Source organism: Microcebus murinus, chromosome 4 (genome assembly GCF_040939455.1).
Source record: "Microcebus murinus isolate Inina chromosome 4, M.murinus_Inina_mat1.0, whole genome shotgun sequence".
In the NCBI taxonomy this organism is placed as follows: domain Eukaryota; kingdom Metazoa; phylum Chordata; class Mammalia; order Primates; family Cheirogaleidae; genus Microcebus; species Microcebus murinus.
The window spans coordinates 94,848,724-94,872,599 of NC_134107.1; the positions used below are offsets into that span (position 1 = coordinate 94,848,724).

Here is a 23,876-nt window from a genome sequence, read left to right on the forward strand (position 1 = left end):
GCAGGCAGGTGGCGGGGACTGGCGGGCGGGGAAGACAGGTGTAGGCAATCGTGGGCAGTGATTAGCTGGGGTGGTGCAGATGTGGCTGGGGGTGTCAGCTGGTGGTGATTAGCATGGGCGCTTCTGAGGGGCGTTGCGTCAGATGGTGGTTTCAGGGTCCAGATGTGAGGAGCCAGTGGTCCCTGCCTGCACCGCTCCCACAGCCCTTTATGCTCTTCCTACTCTGCCAAGCAAGTGCCTCCACCTTCACCTCCACCTCCATGCTTCCCCCGCCCCTTCTTGCACATTCCTCTCTAGGCACAGGTCATGGGCTTACAGATTGCTCTCCTCCCAATCATTAGTTTCTCAGCCAATTTCTGAGATGATCATACAGACTGAGACCCTCAGATACCACGCAAGGCAAAGTTTACATAATCCCCAAGTACAGTTGTGTTCCTATGAGAAATGTACCTGGTGGCAGAGGACTTCTTCTTCTTTTTTTTTTTTTTTTTTTTTTGAGATAGAGTCTTACTCTGTTGCCCTGGCTAGAGTGCTGTGGCATCATCATAGCTCACCAGAACCTCAAACTCCTGCGCTCAAATGATCCTCCTGCCTCAGACTCCCAAGTAGCTGGAACTACAGGCACACGCCACTGTGCCTGGCTAATTTTATTTTATTTTTCCTGGAGATGGGAATCTTGCTTTTGTGCAGGCTGGTCTTGAACTCCTGGCCTCAAGTGATCCTCTCACCTTGGCCTCCCAAAGTACTAGAATTACAAACATGAGCCACCATGCCCAACTTGACTTTTATACCCTAGTATCTACTCGGTCTGTCCCCCTTTTTATCACATGCCTAAAATTTGTGTATTTTTATTTAACTATAATATATATATACAAAAAGTAAACACCCCAGCATAACTCCTACCCAGAACAAGAAATAGAAAATTCCCAGCACTCCAGAAGCTTCCCTTAGGCCCCATTTCAGCCACTAACTCCCACTTTTCTCTCCAGAAGGGATCACTTGACTTCAATCACCATAGTTTCATTTTGGCTGCTTTGGAACTTTATGTAAATGGAACCATACACCATGCATTATGTTGTATGTACCTCTTTTTGCTCAATAATGTGTTTATAAACAGCAGTTTTTTCTTATTTGTTGCTGTATACTACCCCACTTATAAGTAAATCACAGTGATTTGTTCCATTGTTGATAAACATTTGGGTTGTTTCTGGATTCGGGTTATATGAATAATGCTGCTCTAATCACTTTAATGGGTCTTTGAGAGTACCTAGTATGCGTTTCTATACATTTAGGAGTGAAATTGCTAGAATCACAAGGTACGGGTATGTTCAGCTTTAGTAGAAACAGTTTAATAGAAAGCATTTTATAAAATCATAGTGCCATGCCTCAGCCCTGATAACATGGGACTAGCCCACCCTCAACCAAAGAGGCCCAGGAGCTCCTAGCAGACCTGTCTCCATCCTGGGCATCCGTCAGAGCTGCTCCCCTGATCACCTGGTCAACACTTGGTTTCCTGCGTTCATCCTCTCCTACATCTTAGCGCTTATGGACCCTGACTCCTCATAACCATTCCAGGCCCTCCCTGCATTGATGACCCCCTTAGATACGCTCCTGTGACTTACTGACCAGTTGTTCTGCCCAATTAAGCTCTCGGCTGCACTCTCCCTCCCAGTCCACAGAGTTGGATAAGAAGTGCTACGGTCTTGGCTCCGCAGAACTCATTCAGACCAGCCCCCGTTTCTGGCTCCTCTAGAGAGAGTAGGATGATTGGAGGTCGAGCTTGTCATACTGAGAAGAGAAGCAAGAGACAGGCAAATCGATGAAATTGGCGTTTTTCTTTATTGATGGGACCAATTTGTCCTGGGTTAATGGCTACTTACGAAATTTTCAAGATGCCTAGCCCTCTGAGTTTTATGGTGTTCTGACCACACTTCCCTGCTGTTGGGGTGGGTGTGTGGGTGAGTGTGTGTGTGCACGCGCGCGTGTGTTGCTGTCTCACAGCATCTGTTTATTTCCGTGTCTGCAGCAAAGTGCTCTGCACCCAGAAGGACGACGTGATGAGGCTCCGTCACATGGCTGGTGGCGTGCGGTGAGTCACTGGACTTCTCCACTCCCACCTCGCTGGGGTAGGGGGAACGGTAACCACAACACGCAGCCACTCGGGCTGTGCCGCAGGATTGGAAACAATCTGTGAAGTGACTCACATCAGTTGCAAAAACAATTAAGTCAGTGGGAAAAGAAAAATCAGTAAAACTGGTCATTTGGCTTGATGAAAAGAAAGCAGCCTATTGTTTGGTTACATTTTTCACTTTCCAGCTGGTCACTGTGACTCTGAGGCTGGGTTTTGCTTACACGAATGCCTTTCGCAGTTTTGACCCAGGCTCTGTCTACACAGCTCTAAAACCATCTGGCAAGTTACTCGACGGAGTCGAATAATCAATCGACTGTTTGCCCCAGTAGTAATTCTAGCCCTTCTATTCCACTGTGTTATGGAGACCCCATAGAAAATCACCACGGATATTTTCAAGAGAAGCAGGCCTTTGAGGGCACCATCCCACTCCTATTGCATTCGAATCCCATGTCTGGGAACTCAGTGACTTCAGCTAGTTCTAGGTAATATCTACTCCTGGGGAGGGGAGGCAGACACAGGGGTTAGGTGAAGGTCAAAGCTGTGAAACCCTGAGATAATCCCCCCAAAATCATGCTGGCTAAATGCTTTGCTTCCATTCAAGACTGTGGAGTGAATGACCCCAAAGAAACAAACTTCTAATTCGAGCCTTTTGAAGATCATTAACCCAACTCCCAGATTTTAGAGGTGAGGAAAGGGAGGAGGCTCAGGGCAGTAGAGAAATCTTCACTGGATCACATAGGTAAGAAGTGAGTGTTTACTCGGCTGAGTTCAAATGCACCTATCTGTCTCCAGTGACAGTGCTCATGAACCAGGAGACCCCAGTATAATTTAGGCATTTGTGATGGTGATATCCAGAGGAACAGGGTATGAAATAGAAATATATCTGCTAAGAACTGGGGGGGCTTCTCCTAATCCTTTAGGGCACCTACCTTCCCTCCATGCCAGCTGCTTTTTACCTGCCAGGACTCTTGCCAATGCCCAAAGAGCAGCAGTGTCCAAAAGTAGGGGAACCTGTATCCTCGACATTGGCTGGCATGTATTTATGGCCTGAAGTGTGCTCTAATTGTGCAGATATTCCCATAAATGCTATTTTATTAAGCTGAGCTGCAGTAAATCTGTCATCTCCATAAGTAACACCACAGTGAATCTGTAGGTAAGCTCGGAAACTGCCGTGAGCCATGCTGGGCTATTGGCTCCAACCCGACCCTGTTACCTGTGCAGTTACAGCATCTCAGGGGCACAGCTCCGGAGCCGGGTTTATAAGATTCGGTTCCTTCCAGATGCTCTTAGCTCTCCAAAACAATAAAAAATGTTAAGAAAGATGGAGGCAAAAAGACCAGAGAACCTTAAGTGTTTATTCCCTCTAGCTAGCGTGTTTGGAAGTGGCTTAGGCCAATGTAGAGCTGGGATTAAGTGCATTGGGTTCTATTCCTACTCTCACGAACGGTTCAGCCTATGGAAATTCACTCTGTGTTCCAGGCCTCACTCCTGCCATCCTTAAAATGGCAACACATACACACGCCTCTCCATCGTAAACACAGATGTCCTGCAAGCCAAGACGTCAAGTTCTTAAGATGAAAATGGTAGTGATTAAGTGTACTCTACCACTTTATCTCATTTCCTCTGACCATTGTGCAAGGGGTAACAGCATAGCCTGAATAATCCACCATCTCCTTCTGGGGAACGAGAGGAAAGGAGGTTAATATATGCCCCTGCCCCCAAAGACATTGAAAACAAATTGATATCTGCACACCTGGTGGATGAACCAAGATGACTAATTATCTACTTGTGGTATAAAAGCCAGACTGTTGTAAACATCTTAGCACTCTTTAGTATGTTAGGAATTTTCTAGAGTGAGCTGGCAATGTTTAGGATCAGTCAAATTCAGTCCCACTCACTGCACTCCAAAATCCATCATGGCTCTCATTTTGAAGACAAAGCTCAGTGTGTGCAGAGGAGGCTATCTCTGAAGGGGTAAAGTTGGGAGGCATTTTCTTTAGCATGCAGGGTTGAATTGGTTATTATTCATTACAGAAAATCACATTTCACAGTTTCTAAGAAATAAGGCAAACGTTTTCAAGATTTGATTCCATGTCCAATAGAATCTCTCCTCACAGCCTTTTCATAGCATCATTGTAAAGTCCACTCCCCCCCAACCCATTTAAAAAATTAACCGGAGAAGAAAATGAACTGAGTTTTTGGAAAAGGATGCTGGAGAGACACAAGTCACAAGTGACGGTTTACAGACCCAGGGAAAATGTGCTTGAGAAATGCCACAAATGGGGGCTCAGCAGACATTACATTACAGGCATGTCCCTGCTTTGTCCAGATTGGTCAGGGCTGCTTCTTTGCAGCAATAAAAAACAAGAGACATTAGCAAGCAATGATGTTAGATGGAATTAAGTAGCATTCAAACAATGAAAGGGAAAATTAACGAGCTAAACTTCCACTGCCCAGGCAGTTTACCCAGTCAGTAAAAACACCAGGCTGCATTTCCACCATCCCTCCCACCAGTGGGAGAAAACAATTCTGGTATGCCAGAAGCCGGTGGCTGTCACATGCCCTTGGCCTGTTATCCTTTCAGTACCAACGCGATGGCTTTGGGTGACTAAATAGCTAAGTGCAGTACACTCTGACTGTGAATCTTGCCTCCCGTAGCAGTTCCCTGTTGCCTCCCTGATGCAGGCAATGCCATATATCACTGCCATTCTGCAGGCACGCCACCCAGATAGCATCCGAAAGATTGTAAACAGGATGATTCACAAACTGGTAGCAGCAGCTAAAAGCAGCGCAGTTCGCGACCCTAAGCATAACGCCAAGATTCTCAATGGGATGTTGCAACAACAAAGCTGCCTGGAGATTCTAAAACACAATAATGTCACCGGGACACTCGCAGGGTGCTGTAACCTGTAACTGACAAGCACACCAGCCGCCGTCTCTCCGTAAGCGGACAACATCCTTGCACTCCACTGGGCCTCCCTCCTGTTGCATTGCTGCCGTTTATTTGCACCCTCGAGTAGGGGAGGAGCAAGTATGCTGTGTAAATAGCCCCAGAGAGGTGTCTGATTCCCACAGGCCTTTGCAGCCAGCTACAACTGAATGATTTCCAATATCAGTTCCTGAAAATTCTGACCATGGTTTGCAGACCATGGCAGATCTTAATGACAATTATATCATCTCACATTTTGATGGCGTTTAACAGTTTACAGAGGGCTTTCACATACATTATCACATTTAATCCTCCTGAGGTTGATAGTCTCTTCTCCATTTTCTTGGCAGCTTGATGTAGTGACAGGAGCTCTGGAATGAGACAGACATAAGTTCAAATCCTAACGCTGACCCCCACCGGCTATCCAAGCACCGACAATTTGCTTTGTTTCTCCCACGCTCCTTTTTCTTACCTATAAATAAGATGGGCAATCATTTCTATTTCTGAGGTTCATGGTGAAAATTAAATAACATATGTAAAGACACATGCACAAAAACACTCAATAACTATTAGCTTCTATCTGCTTACGGAGGAAGAAAATGAAGCTTGAGAGGTTACAGGAGTTGCTCAAAGTAACAGCTAGTAAGTGGCAGAACTGAGACTTCATTTATTTTACAAACATTATTGAACACCTACTATATGCCAGTGCCTTAGGCACCGGAAAGTGGGTAAGACATAATTATAACTCTTGAGAGGTTTGCAGTGGAGTGCCAGAATCTGAAATGCAAATAATCAATTACAATCTAGTGCGATCTGAGAGGTAAGAGGTATTCAGGGAATGTCTTAAAGCTATGGCTGCACCCGGGAGTATCTTCACAGGAGATGAAGCTGAGGAAGAAAAACCTTCTGAGGAGGCGGCAGGAGAGTAACACCTGAGCTAGGATTTTGGCAGGTGGGTGAGAGTGAGGAAGGAGGGGGCATTCCAGGCTAAGGAAACAGTGTGTGCATTCATTGAGAGGGTCACAGGAGCTGGTCAAGTCCACCCCAGCACAGAGGGGAACCTGAGCAGACAGGTGAGGGGAGAAGGGAGGAGGGCAGGAGGCACGAGTGAGAAGAACAGAGGAGCCAACTCTGTGACGATTTATGGAGAACCAACACGGTCAGATTTGCATTTGTGAAATTGTGGCAGCAACATGAAAGATTGACTGGAGGAGGGAGATAATGGAGGCAATGGTTCAATGAGAGATAATGAGGCTGTGAACTAAGAAAGTGGCAGAGCAGACATTATCAAGAGGTATAGCGGAGGCAGAATTGACAGGACGCGGCCATTGATTAGATGTCGAGGCATGAGAGACAGAGAGGAGCCTAGAAGGACTGCCAGGTTATTAGCCTGGATGGCATGGTGAATGGAGGAGCCCCTCACTGACACAGAACGGAAGGGGGTCTGAAGGGACAATAATGAATTAATTTGGACTTGTTGATTCTGAGAGACCCACGGATGTCTAGAAGGAGGTGTTCAGTAGAGGGTTAAAAATATGAACCTGGAACTTAGGAGAGAACTGAAAGTGAGATGGATTGATCCAGGGATCACTGGCTTTCAGATGATGGGTGAAGCTGGTTTTATGCTAAGGGGGTAGAGCAGGAAGAAAAGAGGGTCCTGGGGAACCCTGGAATATGAGGTGCTAGAATGAGGACTGTCAGAAAGGTGGAAGTCCCAGGGGAGAGGGAGGGCTCAGAGCCCAGAGGAGACAAGTGTTTTGTGCTAGTGAAAGTAGGGGAAGTTATCAAATTCCATTAAGGGGCCAAAGAAAACATGAACTAAAACACACCTACAGTTTTGACAATGACAAGGTTATTTTGACAACTTCAGTTTTAGACAAAGCGGTTAAGAGAAGAGTAGTTTTTATTTCTTTATTTTACTATAAGAAAAATATTTTATATTGTGACCTGGAATAAAAGTTTCATGAAACAATACTCACACTCTGACATGTCATTCTCCTCCTGTTCTATTGTATTCTATTCAGAATGCTACTTGGCACTCACTAAATTGATTTATGAGCAACTAGTAGGTTTCAACCTGCAGTTTGAAAAAACATTGGTTTAGACAAATACAATTTTCCCACAGGAAAATTATGTGGAGCAAAGTATGGAATAGAGGAAAGAACATTGGATTTTGAGTGAAGACACCTGATTTACAGCGTGACTCAGCTACTTACTGACTAAGTGACCTTAGATGTGCCCATTAACCTTTGTGTGTCTCTTTTATTACCTATAAAATTCAGGTAATATATCAGCTGCAAAGGGATCTTCTGAGGATCAAATGTGATCAAAAGCTTGAATGCGAAGAGCATATGACTTAGAATAGTTCTGGTCAAACTAAATCCCCATACTTAGAGAAAAAGCAGAGTGGTTCGTGGTGTATTCCAGTTGGTTCTGACTGTCTTATCTGAATCCTGAAGGCATATCTCTACAGAATATACAGAGAACCAGAAGTGGGACCGAAATAATTTAAGCAGTCAAAATAGGTGTTGTTATTACTTCTGTAAAATTCATAAAATTTATTAACACAGAAGCCCGTGTGAAATCCACTCACAATCAGTATAGTCTTATTCTAATACTGTTGTAGCCATGTTGTTTTTCTGGCTTGTAACTAGAGTCCTCTATTAGAAGAATTTTCAATAAAATCTTATTGGGAGAGGAGTTGATATTAGACAGATATTCTCACCATGGTGTAAAATGACAGCAGGGAAACATAGCAAGGTGGGATCATTTAAAATAGGCAATATGTGAACTTTAGTAGGCCCTGGTGGTATCACAATAATTGATTTTTATGACTCGTTCAATAAACTACTAGATTTAAATACCCAGTATATGTACTGATCTGGGTGCAAGGAAGACAAAGATGACCAAGGCATGGTTCCTGATCCCAAAAAAGTATGTTGATGAGACAGACACATAAATCGATCATTTCTATTATATAATATTTATAGAACATTAAAAAAAGTAAGTATAGGCTAGACATAAGAGGTCGGTATGATCCTCATCACTGAGAATCTTCTATATCAGGTTAAGGTGCTTAGAGTACATTGCATTGGCCAATGGAAGCTACTGATGGAGACTGGTTGCTCTGGCAACCATGTGGAGGAGGAAGTTAAGAGGGGTCAGGGGCATAAGTTAGGAAACAATTGTAGTTGTCCAGGAGAGACATGTTGAGGGCCCGAATGAGAGAAGCAGTAACAGGGGTGAAGAAGCAAAGCTATATTTGAAATATATTTTTAATGATGTATTTAGACGTGGGGACTGAGGCCAGGTAATAAATGTTCTACTTCAGCGAAAAAAGTGAATAATACTGCCCTTTGCTGCCCAATAATGTGAACCTCCTTGAGTTCAGGATCCAGTCTGGAGAAATCAAGACTTGTCTACAAGGCACTATTATATGAAGTAGGTATGTGTTGAAAGAAAGACACAGACATGTGGCTTTGGGGGTTAGGGGGAAAAGGTACAAATTCCAATTAGGTATTTCAGGAAAGTCTTCATGGAAGATGTGGCATTCAAAGCAGGTCTTGAAAGATAGTTAAGATTTTTCTATAAGTTGATAAGAGGAAAGGGCATTGCTGATAGAAACACCCTGAGTAGAGGCACCGGATGGAAGATGGCGTAGCTTAGAGATAACAACACAGGCTTTGGAGACACATAAGGCTGGGAACAAACTTTGACTCTGTCACATTCTAATTGTAGAATTGGAGAAAGTAACTTACTTTACCCCTCAGAGCCTCTGTTCCTCATTAGTACAATAGTTATAAATATCATTTATCTTATGGAATTGTTATGAGGACTTTTTTTGCTTTTAAGACTAATTTATTAATTATCATGAAATTGACCTTTATCAGTGAGTTTTACACTTTCATATGCTTTTATGTTACTAATTAGTATTCTTTTCTTTCAGCTTGAAGAATTGTCTTTGGTATTTCTTGTAAGGCAGATCTAATGATGATGAGTGTCCACAACTTTTGTTTGCCTGGGAAAGTCCTTACCTCTCCTTCATCTCTCAGTGACACTTTGGCAGATATATTATTAATGGTTGGCAGTTTTTTTCTTTTAGTACTTGGAATAGATCACTCTCTCCTGACTTATGAGTTTTCTGCTGAGAAATCCACTGGATAGACTCACATAGTTCCCCTTCGATGTGATGAGTTGCTTTTCTCTTGCTGCTTTCAAAATTCTCTTTGTTTTGGACTTTTGAGAGTTTGATTATAATGTCATCTGATGAAAATGTCTTTATGTTTAATCTACTTGAGGTTCTTTGGGATTCCTGGATCTGGGTTTTTATTTCTCTCTCCAGACTTGGGAAGTTGTCTGCCATTATTTCTTTAAGTAAACTGTCTGCCCCATCTCTTTCTCTGCTCCTTTTGTAATGCTCATTTTCTGCTCCTTCTGGAATACCTATAATGCATATATTGGTTCACTTGGTGGTGCCCCAAAATTCCCGTAGAGGCTTTCTTTACTCTTTTCATTCTTTTTTTTCTTTTTGTATCTCTAATTGGGTAATTTCAAATGGCTTCTCTTTGAGCTCATTGATTCTTTTGCTTAAGTGTTCTGTTGAAGCTTTCTATGGAATTTTTCAGGTCAGTCATTGGGTTCTTTAGCTCCAAAATTTATGTTTTGTTCTTTTTTTTTGGTTTCTATATCTTTGTTGAACTTTTCATTTTGTTCATGTATTGTTTTTCTAATTTTTGTTTAGTTATCTATCTGTATTCTCTTGCACTCAATCAGCTTCTTTAAAACTGTTATTTTGAATTGTCAGGCAGTCCATAATTCTCCATTTTTTGGTCAAGGATCATTTTAATGTTTAGTGGAAGAAAATTAACATATTCTTCTCCTATTTAATTAGAGAAATACCATCTTAAAGAGCTCAGTGAACTCATGTTTCCAGCCTCATCCAATTTAATGAGGACTCTCCCCTTTTCTCTCTACAGATCATTTTCTTTTTTCTTTTTTTTATTTTAGAGTATTATGGGGGATTCTCCATTCTTCAGAGACAATTACTGGAGCTTTATTTTATTCTCATGGTAGCATCATGTTTCCCTGATTTTTCATGATATTTTTGGCTTTGCATTGGCATCTGCACATTTGAAGAAGTAGGCCCTCATTCTAGTGTTTATAGACTAGTTTCAGCAGGAAAAGACCTTCACCAATCAGCCTGTCTGGGGATTCTGGGCAGGCCATCTGGCATGATTTGTAGGCAAGCTTGCTGCTGGAATCCTCAGGCAGGATGGCCTGATATCTGGTTGAGAAGATGGGTAGGTCTAGTGCCCAAGTTCATGGGTTGAGCCTGGATCCTGGATTTACTTACTGGGAAAGGCCTAGAGCTTAGGTCTGCTGGGATGGGCCTGGAGCCTGGGCCCATGAGGGTGGGCCTGAAGCCTGCATCCACAGGAGCCAATCTGAAGCCAAATCCACAGGGCTGATCTTGTGCTTAGGCTGGCCTTGAACCTGAGTCTGTCAGGGCTGGTTGGGTGCTGGGATGGGCCTAGAGCCTTGAGTCTATGGGTCCTGGCCTTACAGCCTGGAGACCTGGAGCCTGAGTTGGTGGGAACAGGCTTGTGTCCTGGGGTCTTATGGGCCAGCCTGGAGCCTGGGTTGGTGGGACCTGACTCAGAGCTGAGATCTACTGGGACAGATTTGGAACCTGGGTGCTGGAGCATGGGGTGGCAGGGGCTGTCCTGGAGGCTGGGTCTGCAGATGCCAGCCTCGTGTCTGAGGCCATAGGGGCCAGCCTGGGCCTGGGTCTATAGGTGCTAACCTGGTTCTGGAAAGGAACTATAAGCTGGGTCTGTGAGCAGTGGCCTGGAATCTGCAGCTGTAGGAGCCAGTTGGGAACATGGGGCCACAGGGGCTGACCTGGCACTCAGCAGACTGGAACCTATAAACATAAGAGCCAACCTGGAGACTGGGTCTGTTGGTGTTATGGGTCTGCTGTTGCCATGGAGGCCAACCTGGAGCTGGAGTCCACAGGTACTGACCTGGCACTGGGGTGGGTCTGGAGGCTGGGTCTGAAGATTCTGATCTAGAGTCTGGGGCTTCAGAGGATGGCCTGGTCCTAGGGCAAACTGAGATGTGGGTCAGCAGGGGTTGGCCTGGTACTGGGGAGTGCATGGAAGGAAGCTGGGCTGGTGAGTACTGGACTGGAGTCTTGGGCTGGTCCAGTGCTGGGGTGGTATGGCCTGGGAGCCCCTGGGGTCAGCCTGTCAGTGGGCCAGCCCTAGAGCTTGAGGCAAGTCTGGAGCCTGAGTCTGTGGTGGTTGGACTGGTGCTGGGGTGGGCCTGAAGGCTGAGTCTACTGGGAGGTCCAGCATGGGGTTGGTGGGGCTATCCTGGCATAGAAGCAGGCCTGGAGTTTAGGGCCATGGGGGCCTGTCTGGCACTTGGGTTCACTGGGGCAGGCCCGGTATTAGGGTCTGGGGCCAAGTCCAGTGCTTGCTTCACTCTCCCTCCCTCAAGCAGAGGAGTCGGGGGAGGGGGCAGCAATGCCAGTAATGTCAAACTGTCCTTCCTGCCCTCTTCAGTGTGTCTTTTCTCATGTCTGTGCTACACTCAGGTGCTGCAGTCCTCAGCTGGTTTCCTTAAGCTCCATGAAGGTAATTCCATGCATGTGTAGTTGTCCAAATTGATGTTTCTGTGAGGGGACCAGCACTGTCCTATTCTGCTGTCTTGCTGATGTCACTCCTGCTGTGAGGACTTAATGAGGTAACGCACATAACAGTGCTTGGCTCAGAGCAAGTGATTAATACATGTGAGCTCTTGTCTCGTGATGATGACAAGGTGACAGGGAGTGGGGACTGGGGCAGGACTTGTCATGGAATACATATGGTGCAGGATAAAATGGAGAGAGTGAAGGTGGGTTAGCGAGTCTGGGACAGATTGTGGAAGGCCTTAGTTCTAGAGTCAAAAATATGGATTTTTATTGAGTTGGCAATAGGGAGCCACTGAGAATTTATGCATAGGGTTGAAGATTTGAGCTGTGTTGACTAATATTAATCAGCAGCCATACTTAAGATGGTTTAGAGGAATGAGGGGTTGAAATCATGGAGACCATGTACAGAGCTATTATAAGACTTCAGATGAGAGGTAATGAGGATCTGAATTTGTGTAGTATTAGTAAAAAGGGGGAGGAAATTTTGAACATGAGGGAAGTAAAGGGGAAATAGGGAAAGCATCAAATGTACCCAAGTTTCCAGTTACAGTTACTGGAATGTGCATTTATAAATATGAACAATATAATAGCATATATTAAGAAGACAAGAGGAGAAGTAGGTCAGGGTAGGAGTTAGGAAACAGAGCACATGGTGGTTTCAGTTTTAGAGATTGTCAATTATCCCAATATTCATTCTTCTCTTTGTTGTACAGCTGGTTGCCCAGCTAGAGACTTCATTTTCCAGGCACCCTTGTGACTGGGTGTTGCCAAGTGATTAAGTTCTGGCCAATGGGATGTGAGCAGAGTGATATGTTCCACTTCCAGGTCATTCCCTTAAAAAAAAAAATAAGCTACTTGTTTTCCATTTTTCTTCCAAGTTCCTGAAGATCTGTACAGGAGTGTAGTGTTGAGGAGCCAGCTTCCACCAAGCAGGCAAGAGCTACACCCCAGGCAGTCGTATCCAGCAATATCAGAACAACATGCGGCCGTAGCCCAGCTGTCCTTACCCCACCACTCCCTCAGACCTCTACCAGCTCAGATTTTCACATAAGAGGGAAATAAACCTTCTGTATTAATCAGCCTACTATTATTTTTATGTTAAAGCAGCTGAAACAGTTTGCTAACTAATAAAGAGAGGATGAGCTTTAGACATAGCAGGTGGAGGGGCCAGAAGACAGTAGAGACAGAAGCCCTGTAGTCATAGAGATGGGCTGGGTAGAGACATCAATTTAAGAATCATCTAAATAATGATGATGACTGAAACAATCTAGTGAATGAGATTGCTAGGGGAAACACGGGCGAGAGAGGGGAGGGGAGGCCCACAGACAGCCTTGACAGTACATATGGTAGGGGTGGAGGGAGGAAGAAGAGAAACAGAGATTGAGACCGAAATGGCGATAGATGTAGAACAGTGATGAGTTCAGAAAGAGGAAGAGAAAGCAGAAGAGAATAGCAAATGGTGGAACCATCAGGGGGAACTTGTCTTCCAGAAGACAGAGTATCCAACAATGTCAAATTCTGCAGAGAGATCACGAGGGTGAAGAATGAGAAAAGGTCACAAAATTTGGGGGACTGCTTATGGCAGGAAGCCATCAAGACAAAGTCCAATTATGTTCAAAATAATCTGTTTTAGAAGGCAAGGAATTTCACAGTAAAATTTAGAGTTCAATGTAAAATTAATTTTTATCAAATATAAGGCAAATACTATATGTGATAGTATATGTGGATACTTCTCCTTTGTGGCGTTGGGGATTAATACTACCACCTTGCTCCAGCCATTATGGTCTGGAATTAGTGACCAGCTTCTGAAGAACAGAATACAGAAAGGGAAAAAAATAGTGACTTTCCAGTGAGCAAACTTGACATAGGACTACCTACTTTAACCAAGTGATAAAGGTCAACATCACAGTGGTAAGTCACCTGGATATACCGTTCTCCCTGATATCATGTGACAAGAAGGGCAGTTCAGCTCGGTGGTGGTTTTTCCCAAAACACACAACCCCAGTTTAAATAGGAGGAAAACATCAGACAAACTCAAATGGAAGGACAGTCCGCAAACTATCTGATCAGCACCCTTCAAAACTGTCAAGGTGATGAAAAACAAGGAAAGACTGAGAAACTGTCACAGACCAGTGACTAAAGAGACACGATGACTAAATGTCACGGAGCATCCCAGATGGGATCCCGAAACAGAAAAAAAAAAAAAAAAAAAAGCAATGATGAAAAAACTTGTGAAATCTGAATAAAGTTAACAGTATTGTACCAATGTTAATTTTTTGGTTTCGACAAATATATCATGAATATATAAGATGTTAAAATGGGACAAACTGGGTGAAGGATATACTCTCTGTACTTACAATCTTTGTAACTTTTCTGTACATCTAAAATTATTCCAACATAAAAATCTTATTTTAAAACAAGTACGAAGCAAGGGCAGAGCTTTGGCATGATGACTACCAGGAATAAGCAAGGTTGAAATATAACGTATTTGGTCTCCCACTTCCCCACACTTCCCCTCCTCCCTTCCCCTAAGAAAAGTTTTTCCATTAGTCCATTATTACGGTACAATGGAATGTTCAATTTCACACTGTGTGTGACATTCCATGCCAACTAGAATAGTTAATGCAACTTTACATTTATGACTCTGCTTGGGTGTGAATTATTGTGTTTATGAAAATCTCCATATTAATGTCTGATTGTAAATCATTCTGCCGGCTCCCTTTATTAATAGCTCAATTCCCACTACTCACTGCTGCAAGCCATTCAAATTACTGCAACTGTGCAGGGAAGGGGCTGCTTCCCATTTGTTTACCGTCTACATTTAACCGTCTTGGGCTTTTGCTCTAAAGCACCATCCTCTGAACTGCTCGAGCCAGTTATTTTTGACTTTGTTCCTTTGTTGGTGAGTTTGGGCAGCTTCTCTGAGGAGTAGCGTTTATGACTCTACGTTCCTACATTTCCTGCTCTTTAGAAATACCACTGGAAAGTGATTTGGGCATGGATTCCAGAGTCAGGCAGATTTGGGTTCAAATCCACGATCTTAGTAAATTATTTAATCTCTCTGAGTCCCAGTTTCCTCATCTACAGGGGGAATCATTACACATATCTTCTAGAGTGGTTATGAAAATTAAATATGGTGATGTATGTAACACTGTTAGTGTAGATCCTGGCACATAGAAAGCCCTCGATGGTCTTTTTGTTACTGTAATTATACTAACAATAATGGGAACAACATTAATAGTGGGTATGGCAGAAAGAATTTTGAGCTGGCAGCTGGAAGGTCTGGGTTCTCTTTCCAGTTTGTCTACAAACTAGACAGATGATCTTGAAAGTGGCTTCTTATCTCTGGTCCTCTCTCAGTTGTCCCATCTGTAGAATGAGGAAGCAGCCTTTCCTTAAGGTTCTCATCCAGGGCTCTATGCATAGACCAAGTTTCCATCCCTCTTGCCCCCCATGCCTGCCAGCTGCCCTTTCCCCTGGGGCCAGGCAGTGCCTCAACTGGAGCTTACAGAACCTTCAGGAAGGGGACAGCCTGGGATGTCTAATGCTTCCTCGCATCACAGCTCACACCAGACCCCCTACCCCAGCCCCCTTCCTGGCAGAAGGGGAAATATGAAATCTCAGCGGGCAGGGAGGTTTTTTATGCTTCTGTAAATCATTAAAGTGGCCAATATTTTCCTTTGCTGCACTTCTCTCACCTCACAATATTTTTTTTTTCCTACAGTGAAATCCATTCCCCTAGCCTGGAAATGTGGGCACTTTATAGAAAATCTTTAGCTTGTACCAGTACAAATGGATGGGTCTTATTTCCTGTCTGCAGTTCATGGTGTTACAAAGGCATTGCCAAAAACTATTGACTGAGACATAAAAGCAAAAAATAGGTGGAAATGAATGTGGGCACGTTCATGTGTACATTTACAAACATGGCCAAGTCCAGGCTTAAAGGGAGACATTCCACAAAGTGACCTCTTAATTCATAGCTCCTGCTCAGGACCCCTCATGTACTGGAGGAGAGAAGAGGGGAGTATGACCAGGCAGTGGGATTTGAGGGACCAGGGAAGGCTCTAGATCTTTAGTATGTCTCCCGAATCCTTGTGCCCTAATGCTGGAAATAGCACCATTAAAGATCTATCCATTGTTTGATTTTGAAAATAAAAAGAGAAAAACACATTCAACCCTCTGGAATTTTCTTTTAATATTAACTATATACTTCCTAACAACATTTGTGCTCTGTGGTTTTGAAAGGTCTTTTCAGGGGTACCATGTAAACACACATATATTCTTTGCTACCAATGTGTGAGGCAACTGTTACTACTGCCGTCTTGCAGATGATGAAACTGAGGTCCATAGGGATGAGGTGACTTATTCAGCCTCACAGTTAGGAAATAGGGCAGCTGGGAGGCAAGCACGGTCTCTTGAACTCAGTCCTAGCGTTCTTTCTACTCAATCGCATTGCCTCCAGGGAGTGCTCTGAAATAGAGAGGTAATTCACCTCATGAGCGAGACTTCTTTCTGATCAGGGAGCTCCTAGCCTGTGGGAAAGAAAAAGCAATGGTGCCTGAGCAGAGGGAAGAGGCGGCATTGGCAGGGAGGGGGTGCACACACTTCCTAGGATGCAAACCGCACTCACCTCACCTTCACTCACCCTGTCTGCAGAGTCTAGTGGATGAGTCAGGAATCCTCCTGCTCAGGCGTTCAGCTATGTCAAAGCTACCTTACCATTTGGTTCCTCCCCGTGTGACTTCCCAAGACCATTTCCTTGTCTTTACAATGGAGTGATAATACTGATCTCACAGAGGTACTGTGAGGATTGCTGGGCTATATGATGCAGAGAAGGTATTTCCTCCCTCCTTCCCTTCCCTCCTTTTCTTCCTCCCTGCTTCCTTCCTTGCCTCCACCTTTTCCTTCCTTACTTCTTTCCATCCCTCCTTCCCTCCTTCCTTCCTTCTTCCCTGCCTTCCTTCCTGCACTCCTTTCCTTTAACCATTTTACCTTCCCTCTCTACCTTCTCCCTTCCTCCCTTCCTTCCATCCCTCCTTCCTTCTTTCCCTCCCTCCTTTCCTCCTTCTCTCCTTCCTTCCCTGTTCCCTCTTTCCTTTCCTGTTTTCTCCCTCCCTCCTTTCCTCCTTCTCTCCTTCCTTCCCTGTTCCCTCTTTCCTTTCCTATTTTCTCCCTCCCTCCTTTCCTCCTTCCTTTTTTCTTTCCTCTCTTCCTCCCTCCTGTCATTTCTTTCTTCTCTTCTCTTTGTACTATTTGTTAACTTTGAACACAAACAACTTAAATCCCCCCATCTGAGGAGCCTCAAGTGTCTGACTTCTCCCTGCCCCTGCCCCCCATTCTGGAGTCCAGTGGTGGAGTCTATGGGGACCGGAGTCCATGGGGTCCGGTGGAGTCCATGGGGACGAAAAGAGGAGGCCTGCAGTCCAGGCCGTGTGCAGCATTCAGCACTGGCCACGCCATGTCAAACTGAGAGGCCCCCTAGACATCCTACCACCCCTGACAGAGCTGACCATTCAGATCAAACGACCCTCCGGGTGTGCCCGGCCAGCTGTGGGGGTGAGGCCTTCTTCCAGCTTCAGGCTCCCCCAACTAGAGGTTCCCCCCACCCCCGCCCCCAACCATAAGCACACTTCCCAGCGCGGGAATGCAGGTGCCTGGCGATGAAGACTCCCCCAAACGGAGGCAGGCTCAGCACCAGCGCTTGCAGGGTGGACGAGGTTTCTTCCAAGGAGGAGATGGGGCAGCCCAGCCGGGCACCAGGGCCCCTTCTCAGATGGTCGCCGCCTGGCCCTTCACCCCGGAGTCCACGACGTCCCACTCCACTCCCAGTCTCAGTGCGCCTGCCCCCATCCCTGGACTGCACGGAATCTCCAGAGGTGAGGGGACAGTGGCTGTTTCCCTTTTGTTCCCCCTCAGATGTCCTGTGTGCTGGGCGAACTGTTTCCTTCCCGGCTCGAGCTGGCGGCTGACACGGCTCGCCCGCGCTAATTAGCCGAGCCAGCTGGTGCGTTGGTAAGGGTTTCTGCGCTCGCCGTGTGTGTTTCTTTTTTAAAACATGATCAATACCCTCTCCGGCTGGGCTCCCTCACACACTCCCTATTGTTCTCCCGCTTGCATTATGCCGAGCCCTGGTCAAGGACTCCCGGAGCCTCTGAAGACACGCGTCCCTGAGGCTGGCGCTGGGCCCGGAGCGGGGGACAGACCCGCAGCAGGTGCCGCAACCTCCCCTGCTCTAGACTGTAGCTCAGGGAGACTTTCCCCAGCTGTGAACAGCGCCCAGGAAGCCCGCATGGACGCCAGACCAACTGTGGGGTAAAGATGAGAAACGGGTGTGTGCCTCTAGGTCAGGCCCCCTCCTCTCTCTGGGCCTCTGCTTCCTTCTGTGTAAACCACGGGGCCAGCTCCCAGTTCTGCTGCGAGTGTCCTGCTCCTGCCATTGGAAGGTTCAAGGGGCATCCTGAGACTGGGGACCTTCTGTGGTGGGAGGGACAGGAGGAGAAAATGGTCCCCAACAGGATGGCACTCACTCCTGCGGCAGTCCTGAAGATGGGCAATCTTCGCTAGGTGGGCTCCTGAAAAGGCCAGAACCAGACACGTGAGGCCCTCCTCACAGTCCACTGGGGCTGTCTGCTCGTTTTGTGCAAGAGGCATAAGAAGGTTCTCTGCTGTGCTCCCGTCCCACACTGTTACCCAGCTCTAGCGACTGAGTGCCCAGGTGCAGACTGCAAAAGAAATGTCTTCAACACGTTTTTCATGCGTGCACCTATGTATGTGTGTATATATACAATTGGCCCTTGAACGGCACAGAGATTGGGGTGCCTACCTCCACACTTGCAGTTGAAAGTTCACACATAACTTTTAACTTCCTAAAAACGTAACTACTAATAGCCCTTTGTTGACCGGAAGCCTTACCAGTCACATAAACAGTTGATAAATACATATTTTGTACGTGCATTATGTACTGTATTCTTAAAGTAAGTTAGAGAAAAGAATGTTATTAAGAAAATCACAAGGAAGAGAAAATGTGTTCATTAAGTGGAAGTGGATCATTAGAACAATCTTCATCCTTGCTGTAGTCACATTGAGTCATAGGAGGAGGAGGAGGAGGAGGAGGAGGAAGAGGAGGAGGAGGAGGAGAAGGTCTTGCTCTCTCAGGGGTGGCAGAGGCAGAATACAGTCCACGGATAAATGAACTCGTGCAGTTCAAAGCGTGTTGTTCAAGGGTCAACTGTGTATGTCTATATATACAGATTTGTATGTATCTTTTAACAAACAGATGCTAGTTCAAATATGATTTTATTCATGACTCATTCTGGGGCTTAGATTTTTCCTAATGCTGCCTTCTGATTAATAGTGTCTTTTGGCGATCTCTAACACACCATGTGCCAGAGAGATTTTCCGGTTTCTCTCCAAGCTCATGAAATTTTTTTTCCATTCTCAAAAAGTGGTAGTAATAGTATCTCATTTTTATTGAGAACATAGTCTGTGCTGAAGATTGTGCCAGTGACATAGGCTGTTTTACTAATCCTTGTGATGTATGTATAACATCCGTATTTTATAAAAGGTCAGAGAGGTTAAAGAATTTGTCTAAGATCACACAGGTACACAGGTAGCAAGTGGGAAACCCCAGAAACGAGCACTGGGCTTTCTGGCCTCAGGGTCCCTTCTCTTTTGGACCTTCTCTTGAGTCCCCTATTTCAATGTTCAGCAACCCTGCCTCAAAGCCAAGTCTAGATTTCCAGCCCCAACTCTATGGCCTCCTGGCAAAAAATAGCAACAACAACAACAACAAAATAAGTAAACTTTAATAAACTCTCCAAGCTTCTTTTATTCCACTTCACAAAATTACCATGAAGATTACATAAGATATGTTCGTGAAAATGATCTGGAAACTATACAGCGCTGTAGGAATACTTAGTATTGTGTTTTGTTTTGACAATGGCCAAGACAGAGAACAGTTACCTCTGTGCATGCAAAAAGTCCCCTCATCCAGTAGCAGTGCCTGCATCTGTCCCCAGTCAGCCCTGCCTCTGCCATGGAGGTGTGAGCGTTAAGCCTCCCCTGGCACTGGTCTCTGCAGCAATCTCCAGCTCCTTCCCTCCTGAGGCTCCCTCTGGACTTGGAGGAGGCTGGAATGGCTGAGTCAGCTGCATTTCCTTCCGTCTCAGGGCTCCTTTAAACGTGTTACTGAAATTGCCTCCGTGGTACCTGCAGGTTTGCTTGCCATCCGGCAAGTCCCCTGGGGTGGCCCCATTAATCACATTTGCTCTCTCTCCCCTCTCTGGCTGACTCTGAGGACAGCAGGTAGGTGCGTGGAGCCTCCGTGTGTGTAGCTGTGTGTGTGAGAGTTCTTCTGTCCCCTGGGAGCAGCCGGGGACTAAGTTCCCCTGCAATAAAAGTGAGTTAGTTGCTTCTTCCCTGAGAACCATGATCCATCCCACTTCCTGCATCTCCATGGCTGGGAGGAATCGGCTACCTTAGTCCTTTTCTAACACGAAGCAAGCTCTTGGAGCTGTCCTGCGGCAGCCTGCCAGGCCCCTCTGCTGTTAAGAACACTCTCTTCTAGTTTGTCCCTAGTGCCTGGGCTCCCCACAAGGATCTGTGTGGGTTTCAGAGCCTGGAGACACCCTGAGCTGCTCTGCCAAGAGGCCGTCCTCTCGGGGGGTGGCATATGCGGATGTCTCCACCCAGCAAAGTTCCTTCCCGCAGGGGAGCCTGAGAGTGTCCCCCAGGGGGGCTGGGGGCACCACCCAAAGCAGCCCCATTATGGCACATTTCTTTGAAGTCTTACGTTTTATCTGAGGAATTCATGTGAATTTTGCATTCCATTCTATAATATCTATCTGTTTGTTTTAATGTAAAAATGTTTTAAACACAAGCCTTCAAGTAAAACTGATGCCCCAGGAAGATATGGCTTGTTTATTCTGTGGCTTTATACCGCCTAGTTTGCACTACATACCCTCAGGGGTACAAGTACTCTAGTTAGAGAAGCAGATGCAATAAAAATAACAACAACAAAAAGTGTGAGTCTTCCTGGCTTCCCCTCTCCAGTCTTCTGAAGAAGATCCCATGTCTGTCTGCTTAGCTCTCTTGCCTTCTGTCCTGGACACTAGGGTAATGGGGACAGAGGAAGAACCGAGGATTCTGGAGAGGCTATACTGATGCACAATGTCTGGAAGCCCCAAAATGTTTGTTGAATGAATACTTTTCCTCCCTGCCTTACTGCAACCTCATCATTGAGAATCAAATCCTCATCAGACAGAGAGAGGCTTTTTCTCAGTTCCCAGCCCTACTAGCAGGCTATGAAGATAACAGCACAGGCATCTCTTCTATTTATCTGCGTGTCATGTGCACCAGCCTCGGAGAATGAAAGGTATAAACTAGGATGTTTTTAGCAGATTGACCCTGAGAAATTTGGAAGCGAACAACAGTTCTTTTTGTATTCCAAATTGTCTCAAGGAGAAGGCCAGTTAGCAAGAAAACTGACGTTGGGATTGAGTAGACCGAAGAAGAGAAGTCTAGGGACTGTAGCACACAAAAGTAGGGAGAATTGATTTGGTTGAGAGGAGGCCTTTTGGCTGATCCGAGGGATTCAGTCTGGATCGGCAAGTAGAACTAGCTGGTCACTGGAGAAAGTCCCCTGAGCGCAGCCAACTCCTCCTAGAGCGATCAGAGGCATCTCCTTGCTGGGAGGCAGGGGCTGCACCTGGTGATATACCACAGCCTCTTCTCCCTCCCTCCTCCTCCAATACCCACTATAGTCTACCCAAAAGGTGTGACTATAGGTGAGATAAATGATGGGACGCAGAGGCACAACCTAATATAATATTTGCAGTATTTCTTAGACAGACAAGGGAAACATCCAGCTCTGTGATTTCGCTTGATACAACAAAGCCAAACCTTTATCACACAAGCGTACAGGGGAGCCAGGAGCCAGAGAGCTGTAAACATCTCAGAGCAGCTCTGCAGACAGCCCCGTACGGAGACACATTTCAATGGGGGTGGCAGGGGTGGGGAGGAAAGAGGAAGCTTGCCAAGTCGCAGGCACTCTGATTTGCAGGGAGCGTAGCGTGGATATTTCAAATCATTTCCTTTTCGTTAGTACCTAATCTCCCAGCTGCTCTGCGAGCATTGGCTCAAATGCTGGGAAACAGTCGGCCTCAAATGTAAAAGCCACAGGGCTCCTTTAAATTATGTTGTCTTGCAACGTTGATGTGTCATGTCAACCCAAACTTGTGTACAGCTTCTGGGAGAAGGGAATTTCGTCTGATGATGAATTTAAAGGGAAATGAGCCATTTTTGTCAAGGTCACTTAAAATTAAACAGTGTTTTGGGTTCTGGTCTTATTTAAGGATTCAGATATACTTGCAGGAATTTTTTTTCCACAGCTATTGTTCTTGATTCCTCCTGCATCCCTCTCTTTAAATGCTACCTATCATTTAACCCAAGACAGAATCGTCTGAAAAAAATGGAATCCAGGGAATGCATAATAAGTCCAAGGACATTTTTCTATTGCTTACATCTCTCTGGGCTGTGGGGTCTGAAGTGACCAGAAGCTGACATGCATCAAGGAAATAGAGTCAACACCTAGCAACCGAGTCCCAGACGAAACTTTGCTCCATTCACATTCATTGAAGCCAGTGCTTTGAATGATTACATGTGCCCATTCACGTAAATTAACTCATTCAGCCTTGTGAAGCACATTGCATTAGCCCTATTTTTTTTTCCTATGTGGAAACTGAGGCTCAAAGGGGTAAAGCAACTTGCCCAAGGATCCTGTACTAGAAAGTCATGCAATCAGGATCTGAATGAAGGTTTCTAAGTGTCAAAACTTGGGCTCTTTCTACTCCGATAGGAGTTCTCATTCCACATTCAGGTATTCATTCATTCCTTTATTTGTATACTTAACAAACATGCATTGGGCATCTATGGTGTGCCAGGCACTTGGGACACAAAGATGACTTAGACATGGTGTCTGCACTAAAAGATTGCAGAATCTAGTGGAACTCACAGTCTAGTCTTGAAATATTTATTCAACAAATATTTAACATTTAGTAGAACAAATAGCTGGCCTGATTGAGTGCAGTTCTCAAGCAGTTGTTTTCATGTCCCATAGTTGTCCTTGCTGTTGTTTTAGGAGTGGGTGGCATCCCCTGCCAACCCGGGGAAGGCCTCATCTCTGATTTGCTAGATCTGGAGTGAGGCCTGGATATTGTATTTTTCAGAAGCTCTACAAGAGGTGCATCACCTGGTTGCCAGCTGAATGAATACCCATGCTTGGAGGACACACATTCCGTTGGGGATGTAAGTATAATTTTGCTTTCCTGATTTTTATCTTTTATTTGGGGCTTGAAAAAATTAATGTAAAGGATTTCCCACCATGCTTTATGATGGTTTGGATTATTATGTTAAACAACCCCTCAGTCTTGATTCTAGACTCTAGCTGGCCAATGTTGTGCATTTGCCAGTGGTTGAGAATTGTTGACTTGGCTGGAGATTCATCGTAGCTCCTTCCCTGCCCTGTGACCCTCCTGAAGACACCCTCTAAAGGGCTTCATCCTCCCATTCCCACTGCTTTGGAAATGTCACCGATGCTGCCTCCCAGCCTCCCGCCCACTGCCTTGTCCATTCAACAATGCCGAACCGTTGCCTCGGCCCTCGGTCCCCTGGCCTCCTTCTTGTGCCTCTCAGGCCTGCTCTCATCTGGTGGACACACACTGGGGGAACCTGGGATTGTCTTGAGCTCTTTTTACTCATCCCTGATCCCTCAAACCCCAGGCCCAGCTTGGCTCAGGGGTTGGGGGGAGGTCATAAAACTTTCTGAGACCAGAATAATAATTTTAAAGAAGAGAGAGAGAAAAACAAAGGATAATGTTGAAAATATTCTCCTCTTTTTATTTCACCCCATGTACACATATTTTGGTGCTCAGCACTGATAATTCACCCCAGTCCTTCAGTATCTGTCTCCCCCTCTTCTTCCTCCTCTCTCTTCTTTTAAATTCTACCCATCATTTAACCCAAAACAGAATCATTTGGGGAAAAAAAAATGGAACCCAGGGAACATAAGTCCAGTGACATTTTCCTATTGCTTATATTTTGTAGCCAACACAAGTGAAGCCCAG

The 23,876-nt window shown here is 45.4% G+C and overlaps 1 protein-coding gene across 1 annotated transcript in view; it reads right to left on the bottom strand.

Annotated features, from left to right (window-relative positions):
* The window catches only part of CADM1 (cell adhesion molecule 1), a 721,502-nt gene extending 697,842 nt beyond the window's left edge, over nucleotides 1–23,660 (bottom strand). The window contains exon 1 of the mRNA XM_012748005.2: nucleotides 23,657–23,660. The gene's annotated coding sequence lies outside the window, so the exon portion shown is untranslated. The remainder of the gene's footprint in view (nucleotides 1–23,656) is intronic.
* Nucleotides 23,661–23,876: the final 216 nt, after the last annotated feature.